Source organism: Palaemon carinicauda, chromosome 30 (genome assembly GCF_036898095.1).
Source record: "Palaemon carinicauda isolate YSFRI2023 chromosome 30, ASM3689809v2, whole genome shotgun sequence".
NCBI classification, from domain to species: domain Eukaryota; kingdom Metazoa; phylum Arthropoda; class Malacostraca; order Decapoda; family Palaemonidae; genus Palaemon; species Palaemon carinicauda.
This window is the reverse complement of record NC_090754.1, coordinates 48,415,656-48,425,631: the sequence shown is the minus strand read 5'-3', so window position 1 is coordinate 48,425,631 and position 9,976 is coordinate 48,415,656.

The window sequence follows — 9,976 nt, the reverse complement described above, 5'->3', positions numbered from 1 at the left end:
CTTTAGCCTGATGAAACCACCCCTCCCCTAAAAGTTACATTCATATCTCTCCCAAAATATAATCACTGGTAGCTAGTCAATTTTTATTTTTATTTTTTAATCATACACCAAATAAAAGGAACCCAAATCAAGCATATGCCTTCCCGTAAAAGTCACATTCCTATCTCTCCCAAAATCTAATTACTTGTAGTTACTCAATTTTTTAATTTTTACTATACACCAAACCAAAGATCCCCAAATCAAGCATATGCCTTCCCGTAAAAGTTACATTCTTATATCTCCCAAAATATAATCACTTGTAGTTAGTTTTTTTTTCTTTTTTTTTTTTTTTTAATCACACACCAAACAAAGGAACCCCAAATCAAGCATAGGACTTCCGCAAATTTACATTCCTATCCCTCCCAAAATCTAATTGCAGCTAGTTTTTTTTTTTTTTTAATCACACACCAAACAAAGGAACCCCAAATCAAGCATAGGACTTCCGCAAATTTACATTCCTATCCCTCCCAAAATCTAATTGCAGCTAGTTTTTTTTTTTTTTTTTTTTAATCACACACCAAACAAAGGAACCCCAAATCAAGCATAGGACTTCTGCAAATTTACATTCCTATCCCTCCCAAAATCTAATTGCAGCTAGTTTTTTTTTTTTTTTAATCACACACCAAACAAAGGAACCCCAAATCAAGCATAGGACTTCTGCAAATTTACATTCCTATCCCTCCCAAAATCTAATTGCAGCTAGTTTTTTTTTTTAATCACACACCAAACAAAGGAACCCCAAATCAAGCATAGGACTTCTGCAAATTTACATTCCTATCCCTCCCAAAATCTAATTGCAGCTAGTTTTTTTTTTTTTTTAATCACACACCAAACAAAGGAACCCCAAATCAAGCATAGGACTTCTGCAAATTTACATTCCTATCCCTCCCAAAATCTAATTGCAGCTAGTTTTTTTTTTTTTTTAATCACACACCAAACAAAGGAACCCCAAATATAGCATAGGACTTCTGCAAATTTACATTCCTATCCCTCCCAAAATCTAATTGCAGCTAGTTTTTTTTTTTTAATCACACACCAAACAAAGGAACCCCAAATCAAGCATAGGACTTCTGCAAATTTACATTCCTATCCCTCCCAAAATCTAATTGCAGCTAGTTTTTTTTTTTTTTTAATCACACACCAAACAAAGGAACCCCAAATCAAGCATAGGACTTCTGCAAATTTACATTCCTATCCCTCCCAAAATCTAATTGCAGGTAGTTTTTTTTTTTTTTTTTTAATCACACACCAGACAAAGGAACCCCAAATCAAGCATAGGACTTCTGCAAATTTACATTCCTATCCCTCCCAAAATCTAATTGCAGCTAGTTTTTTTTTTTTTTTAATCACACACCAAACAAAGGAACCCCAAATCAAGCATAGGACTTCTGCAAATTTACATTCCTATCCTCCCAAAATCTAATTGCAGCTAGTTTTTTTTTTTTAATCACACACCAAACAAAGGAACCCCAAATCAAGCATAGGACTTCTGCAAATTTACATTCCTATCCCTCCCAAAATCTAATTGCAGCTAATTTTTTTTTTTTTTATCACACACCAAACAAAGGAACCCCAAATCAAGCATAGGACTTCTGCAAATTTACATTCCTATCCCTCCCAAAATCTAATTGCAGCTAGTTTTTTTTTTTAATCACACACCAAACAAAGGAACCCCAAATCAAGCATAGGACTTCCGCAAATTTACATTCCTATCCCTCCCAAAATCTAATTGCAGCTAGTTTTTTTTTTTTTTTAATCACACACCAAACAAAGGAACCCCAAATCAAGCATAGGACTTCCGCAAATTTACATTCCTATCCCTCCCAAAATCTAATTGCAGCTAGTTTTTTTTTTTTTAATCACACACCAAACAAAGGAACCCCAAATCAAGCATAGGACTTCTGCAAATTTACATTCCTATCCCTCCCAAAATCTAATTGCAGCTAGTTTTTTTTTTTTTTTTTTTTTTTAATCACACACCAAACAAAGGAACCCCAAATCAAGCATAGGACTTCTGCAAATTTACATTCCTATCCCTCCCAAAATCTAATTGCAGCTAATTTTTTTTTTTTTTTTTTAATCACACACCAAACAAAGGAACCCCAAATCAAGCATAGGACTTCCGCAAATTTACATTCCTATCCCTCCCAAAATCTAATTGCAGCTAGTTTTTTTTTTTTAATCACACACCAAACAAAGGAACCCCAAATCAAGCATAGGACTTCTGCAAATTTACATTCCTATCCCTCCCAAAATCTAATTGCAGCTAGTTTTTTTTTTTAATCACACACCAAACAAAGGAACCCCAAATCAAGCATAGGACTTCTGCAAATTTACATTCCTATCCCTCCCAAAATCTAATTGCAGCTAGTTTTTTTTTTTTTTAATCACACACCAAACAAAGGAACCCCAAATCAAGCATAGGACTTCCGCAAATTTACATTCCTATCCCTCCCAAAATCTAATTGCAGCTAGTTTTTTTTTTAATCACACACCAAACAAAGGAACCCCAAATCAAGCATAGGACTTCTGCAAATTTACATTCCTATCCCTCCCAAAATCTAATTGCAGCTAGTTTTTTTTTTTAATCACACACCAAACAAAGGAACCCCAAATCAAGCATAGGACTTCTGCAAATTTACATTCCTATCCCTCCCAAAATCTAATTGCAGCTAGTTTTTTTTTTTAATCACACACCAAACAAAGGAACCCCAAATCAAGCATAGGACTTCTGCAAATTTACATTCCTATCCCTCCCAAAATCTAATTGCAGCTAGTTTTTTTTTTTAATCACACACCAAACAAAGGAACCCCAAATCAAGCATAGGACTTCTGCAAATTTACATTCCTATCCCTCCCAAAATCTAATTGCAGCTAGTTTTTTTTTTTTTTAATCACACACCAAACAAAGGAACCCCAAATCAAGCATAGGACTTCCGCAAATTTACATTCCTATCCCTCCCAAAATCTAATTGCAGCTAGTTTTTTTTTTTTTTAATCACACACCAAACAAAGGAACCCCAAATCAAGCATAGGACTTCTGCAAATTTACATTCCTGTCCCTCCCAAAATCTAATTGCAGCTAGTTTTTTTTTTTTTTTTTAATCACACACCAAACAAAGGAACCCCAAATCAAGCATAGGACTTCTGCAAATTTACATTCCTATCCCTCCCAAAATCTAATTGCAGCTAGTTTTTTTTTTTTTTTTAATCACACACCAAACAAAGGAACCCCAAATCAAGCATAGGACTTCCGCAAATTTACATTCCTATCCCTCCCAAAATCTAATTGCAGCTATTTTTTTTTTTAATCACACACCAAACAAAGGAACCCCAAATCAAGCATAGGACTTCTGCAAATTTACATTCCTATCCCTCCCAAAATCTAATTGCAGCTAGTTTTTTTTTTTTTTAATCACACACCAAACAAAGGAACCCCAAATCAAGCATAGGACTTCTGCAAATTTACATTCCTATCCCTCCCAAAATCTAATTGCAGCTAGTTTTTTTTTTTTTTAATCACACACCAAACAAAGGAACCCCAAATCAAGCATAGGACTTCTGCAAATTTACATTCCTATCCCTCCCAAAATCTAATTGCAGCTAGTTTTTTTTTTTTTTTAATCACACACCAAACAAAGGGACCCCAAATCAAGCATAGGACTTCCGCAAATTTACATTCCTATCCCTCCCAAAATCTAATTGCAGCTAGTTTTTTTTTTTAATCACACACCAAACAAAGGAACCCCAAATCAAGCATAGGACTTCCGCAAATTTACATTCCTATCCCTCCCAAAATCTAATTGCAGCTAGTTTTTTTTTTTTTAATCACACACCAAACAAAGGAACCCCAAATCAAGCATAGGACTTCCGCAAATTTACATTCCTATCCCTCCCAAAATCTAATTGCAGCTAGTTTTTTTTTTTAATCACACACCAAACAAAGGAACCCCAAATCAAGCATAGGACTTCTGCAAATTTACATTCCTATCCCTCCCAAAATCTAATTGCAGCTAGTTTTTTTTTTTTTTTTTTTTTTTTTTAATCACACACCAAACAAAGGAACCCCAAATCAAGCATAGGACTTCTGCAAATTTACATTCCTATCCCTCCCAAAATCTAATTGCAGCTAGTTTTTTTTTTTTTTTTTTTAATCACACACCAAACAAAGGAACCCCAAATCAAGCATAGGACTTCTGCAAATTTACATTCCTATCCCTCCCAAAATCTAATTGCAGCTAGTTTTTTTTTTTTTTTTTTTAATCACACACCAAACAAAGGAACCCCAAATCAAGCATAGGACTTCCGCAAATTTACATTCCTATCCCTCCCAAAATCTAATTGCAGCTAGTTTTTTTTTTTTTTGATCACACACCAAACAAAGGAACCCCAAATCAAGCATAGGACTTCTGCAAATTTACATTCCTATCCCTCCCAAAATCTAATTGCAGCTAGTTTTTTTTTTTTTTTTTAATCACACACCAAACAAAGGAACCCCAAATCAAGCATAGGACTTCTGCAAATTTACATTCCTATCCCTCCCAAAATCTAATTGCAGCTAGTTTTTTTTTTTTTTTTTTTTTTTTTTAATCACACACCAAACAAAGGAACCCCAAATCAAGCATAGGACTTCTGCAAATTTACATTCCTATCCCTCCCAAAATCTAATTGCAGCTAGTTTTTTTTTTTTTTTTAATCACACACCAAACAAAGGAACCCCAAATCAAGCATAGGACTTCCGCAAATTTACATTCCTATCCCTCCCAAAATCTAATTGCAGCTAGTTTTTTTTTTTTTTTAATCACACACCAAACAAAGGAACCCCAAATCAAGCATAGGACTTCCGCAAATTTACATTCCTATCCCTCCCAAAATCTAATTGCAGCTAGTTTTTTTTTTAATCACACACCAAACAAAGGAACCCCAAATCAAGCATAGGACTTCCGCAAATTTAAATTCCTATCCCTCCCAAAATCTAATTGCAGCTAGTTTTTTATTTTTTTAATCACACACCAAACAAAGGAACCCCAAATCAAGCATAGGACTTCCGCAAATTTACATTCCTATCCCTCCCAAAATCTAATTGCAGCTAGTTTTTTTTTTTAATCACACACCAAACAAAGGAACCCCAAATCAAGCATAGGACTTCTGCAAATTTACATTCCTATCCCTCCCAAAATCTAATTGCAGCTAGTTTTTTTTTTTTTTTTTTTTTTAATCACACACCAAACAAAGGAACCCCAAATCAAGCATAGGACTTCTGCAAATTTACATTCCTATCCCTCCCAAAATCTAATTGCAGCTAGTTTTTTTTTTTTTTTTTAATCACACACCAAACAAAGGAACCCCAAATCAAGCATAGGACTTCTGCAAATTTACATTCCTATCCCTCCCAAAATCTAATTGCAGCTAGTTTTTTTTTTTTTTTTTTAATCACACACCAAACAAAGGAACCCCAAATCAAGCATAGGACTTCCGCAAATTTACATTCCTATCCCTCCCAAAATCTAATTGCAGCTAGTTTTTTTTTTTTTTTAATCACACACCAAACAAAGGAACCCCAAATCAAGCATAGGACTTCCGCAAATTTACATTCCTATCCCTCCCAAAATCTAATTGCAGCTAGTTTTTTTTTTTTTTTTTAATCACACACCAAACAAAGGAACCCCAAATCAAGCATAGGACTTCTGCAAATTTACATTCCTATCCCTCCCAAAATCTAATTGCAGCTAGTTTTTTTTTTTTTTTTTTTAATCACACACCAAACAAAGGAACCCCAAATCAAGCATAGGACTTCCGCAAATTTACATTCCTATCCCTCCCAAAATCTAATTGCAGCTAGTTTTTTTTTTTTTTTTTAATCACACACCAAACAAAGGAACCCCAAATCAAGCATAGGACTTCCGCAAATTTACATTTCTATCCCTCCCAAAATCTAATTGCAGCTAGTTTTTTTTTTTTAATCACACACCAAACAAAGGAACCCCAAATCAAGCATAGGACTTCTGCAAATTTACATTCCTATCCCTCCCAAAATCTAATTGCAGCTAGTTTTTTTTTTAATCACACACCAAACAAAGGAACCCCAAATCAAGCATAGGACTTCTGCAAATTTACATTCCTATCCCTCCCAAAATCTAATTGCAGCTAGTTTTTTTTTTTTTTAATCACACACCAAACAAAGGAACCCCAAATCAAGCATAGGACTTCTGCAAATTTACATTCCTATCCCTCCCAAAATCTAATTGCAGCTAGTTTTTTTTTTTTTTAATCACACACCAAACAAAGGAACCCCAAATCAAGCATAGGACTTCCGCAAATTTACATTCCTATCCCTCCCAAAATCTAATTGCAGCTAGTTTTTTTTTTAATCACACACCAAACAAAGGAACCCCAAATCAAGCATAGGACTTCCGCAAATTTACATTCCTATCCCTCCCAAAATCTAATTGCAGCTAGTTTTTTTTTTTTTTTTTAATCACACACCAAACAAAGGAACCCCAAATCAAGCATAGGACTTCCGCAAATTTACATTCCTATCCCTCCCAAAATCTAATTGCAGCTAGTTTTTTTTTTTTTTTAATCACACACCAAACAAAGGAACCCCAAATCAAGCATAGGACTTCCGCAAATTTACATTCCTATCCCTCCCAAAATCTAATTGCAGCTAGTTTTTTTTTTTTTTTTTAATCACACACCAAACAAAGGAACCCCAAATCAAGCATAGGACTTCGGCAAATTTACATTCCTATCCCTCCCAAAATCTAATTGCAGCTAGTTTTTTTTTTTTTTTAATCACACACCAAACAACGGAACCCCAAATCAAGCATAGGACTTCTGCAAATTTACATTCCTATCCCTCCCAAAATCTAATTGCAGCTAGTTTTTTTTTTTTTTAATCACACACCAAACAAAGGAACCCCAAATCAAGCATAGGACTTCCGCAAATTTACATTCCTATCCCTCCCAAAATCTAATTGCAGCTAGTTTTTTTTTTTTTAATCACACACCAAACAAAGGAACCCCAAATCAAGCATAGGACTTCTGCAAATTTACATTCCTTTCCCTCCCAAAATCTAATTGCAGCTAGTTTTTTTTTTTTTTTAATCACACACCAAACAAAGGAACCCCAAATCAAGCATAGGACTTCTGCAAATTTACATTCCTATCCCTCCCAAAATCTAATTGCAGCTAGTTTTTTTTTTTTTTTTAATCACACACCAAACAAAGGAACCCCAAATCAAGCATAGGACTTCTGCAAATTTACATTCCTATCCCTCCCAAAATCTAATTGCAGCTAGTTTTTTTTTTTTTTAATCACACACCAAACAAAGGAACCCCAAATCAAGCATAGGACTTCCGCAAATTTACATTCCTATCCCTCCCAAAATCTAATTGCAGCTAGTTTTTTTTTTTTTTTTAATCACACACCAAACAAAGGAACCCCAAATCAAGCATAGGACTTCTGCAAATTTACATTCCTATCCCTCCCAAAATCTAATTGCAGCTAGTTTTTTTTTTTTTTAATCACACACCAAACAAAGGAACCCCAAATCAAGCATAGGACTTCTGCAAATTTACATTCCTATCCCTCCCAAAATCTAATTGCAGCTAGTTTTTTTTTTTTTTTAATCACACACCAAACAAAGGAACCCCAAATCAAGCATAGGACTTCTGCAAATTTACATTCCTATCCCTCCCAAAATCTAATTGCAGCTAGTTTTTTTTTTTTTTTAATCACACACCAAACAAAGGAACCCCAAATCAAGCATAGGACTTCCGCAAATTTACATTCCTATCCCTCCCAAAATCTAATTGCAGCTAGTTTTTTTTTTTTTTTAATCACACACCAAACAAAGGAACCCCAAATCAAGCAGAGGACTTCTGCAAATTTACATTCCTATCCCTCCCAAAATCTAATTGCAGCTAGTTTTTTTTTTTTTTTTATCACACACCAAACAAAGGAACCCCAAATCAAGCATAGGACTTCCGCAAATTTACATTCCTATCCCTCCCAAAATCTAATTGCAGCTAGTTTTTTTTTTTTTTTAATCACACACCAAACAAAGGAACCCCAAATCAAGCATAGGACTTCCGCAAATTTACATTCCTATCCCTCCCAAAATCTAATTGCAGCTAGTTTTTTTTTTTTTTTTAATCACACACCAAACAAAGGAACCCCAAATCAAGCATAGGACTTCTGCAAATTTACATTCCTATCCCTCCCAAAATCTAATTGCAGCTAGTTTTTTTTTTTTTTTTAATCACACACCAAACAAAGGAACCCCAAATCAAGCATAGGACTTCTGCAAATTTACATTCCTATCCCTCCCAAAATCTAATTGCAGCTAGTTTTTTTTTTTTTTTTTAATCACACACCAAACAAAGGAACCCCAAATCAAGCATAGGACTTCCGCAAATTTACATTCCTATCCCTCCCAAAATCTAATTGCAGCTAGTTTTTTTTTTTTTTTTTAATCACACACCAAACAAAGGAACCCCAAATCAAGCATAGGACTTCTGCAAATTTACATTCCTATCCCTCCCAAAATCTAATTGCAGCTAGTTTTTTTTTTTTTTTTTTAATCACACACCAAACAAAGGAACCCCAAATCAAGCATAGGACTTCTGCAAATTTACATTCCTATCCCTCCCAAAATCTAATTGCAGCTAGTTTTTTTTTTTTTTTAATCACACACCAAACAAAGGAACCCCAAATCAAGCATAGGACTTCTGCAAATTTACATTCCTATCCCTCCCAAAATCTAATTGCAGCTAGTTTTTTTTTTTTTAATCACACACCAAACAAAGGAACCCCAAATCAAGCATAGGACTTCCGCAAATTTACATTCCTATCCCTCCCAAAATCTAATTGCAGCTAGTTTTTTTTTTTTTTTTAATCACACACCAAACAAAGGAACCCCAAATCAAGCATAGGACTTCCGCAAATTTACATTCCTATCCCTCCCAAAATCTAATTGCAGCTAGTTTTTTTTTTTTTAATCACACACCAAACAAAGGAACCCCAAATCAAGCATAGGACTTCCGCAAATTTACATTCCTATCCCTCCCAAAATCTAATTGCAGCTAGTTTTTTTTTTTTTTAATCACACACCAAACAAAGGAACCCCAAATCAAGCATAGGACTTCCGCAAATTTACATTCCTATCCCTCCCAAAATCTAATTGCAGCTAGTTTTTTTTTTTTATCACACACCAAACAAAGGAACCCCAAATCAAGCATAGGACTTCTGCAAATTTACATTCCTATCCCTCCCAAAATCTAATTGCAGCTAGTTTTTTTTTTTAATCACACACCAAACAAAGGAACCCCAAATCAAGCATAGGACTTCCGCAAATTTACATTCCTATCCCTCCCAAAATCTAATTGCAGCTAGTTTTTTTTTTTTTTTTAATCACACACCAAACAAAGAAACCCCAAATCAAGCATAGGACTTCCGCAAATTTACATTCCTATCCCTCCCAAAATCTAATTGCAGCTAGTTTTTTTTTTTTTTAATCACACACCAAACAAAGGAACCCCAAATCAAGCATAGGACTTCCGCAAATTTACATTCCTATCCCTCCCAAAATCTAATTGCAGCTAGTTTTTTTTTTTTTTTTTAATCACACACCAAACAAAGGAACCCAAATCAAGCATAGGACTTCCGCAAATTTACATTCCTATCCCTCCCAAAATCTAATTGCAGCTAGTTTTTTTTTTTTTTTTAATCACACACCAAACAAAGGAACCACAAATCAAGCATAGGACTTCCGCAAATTTACATTCCTATCCCTCCCAAAATCTAATTGCAGCTAGTTTTTTTTTTTTTTTTAATCACACACCAAACAAAGGAACCCCAAATCAAGCATAGGACTTCTGCAAATTTACATTCCTATCCCTCCCAAAATCTAATTGCAGCTAGTTTTTTTTTTTT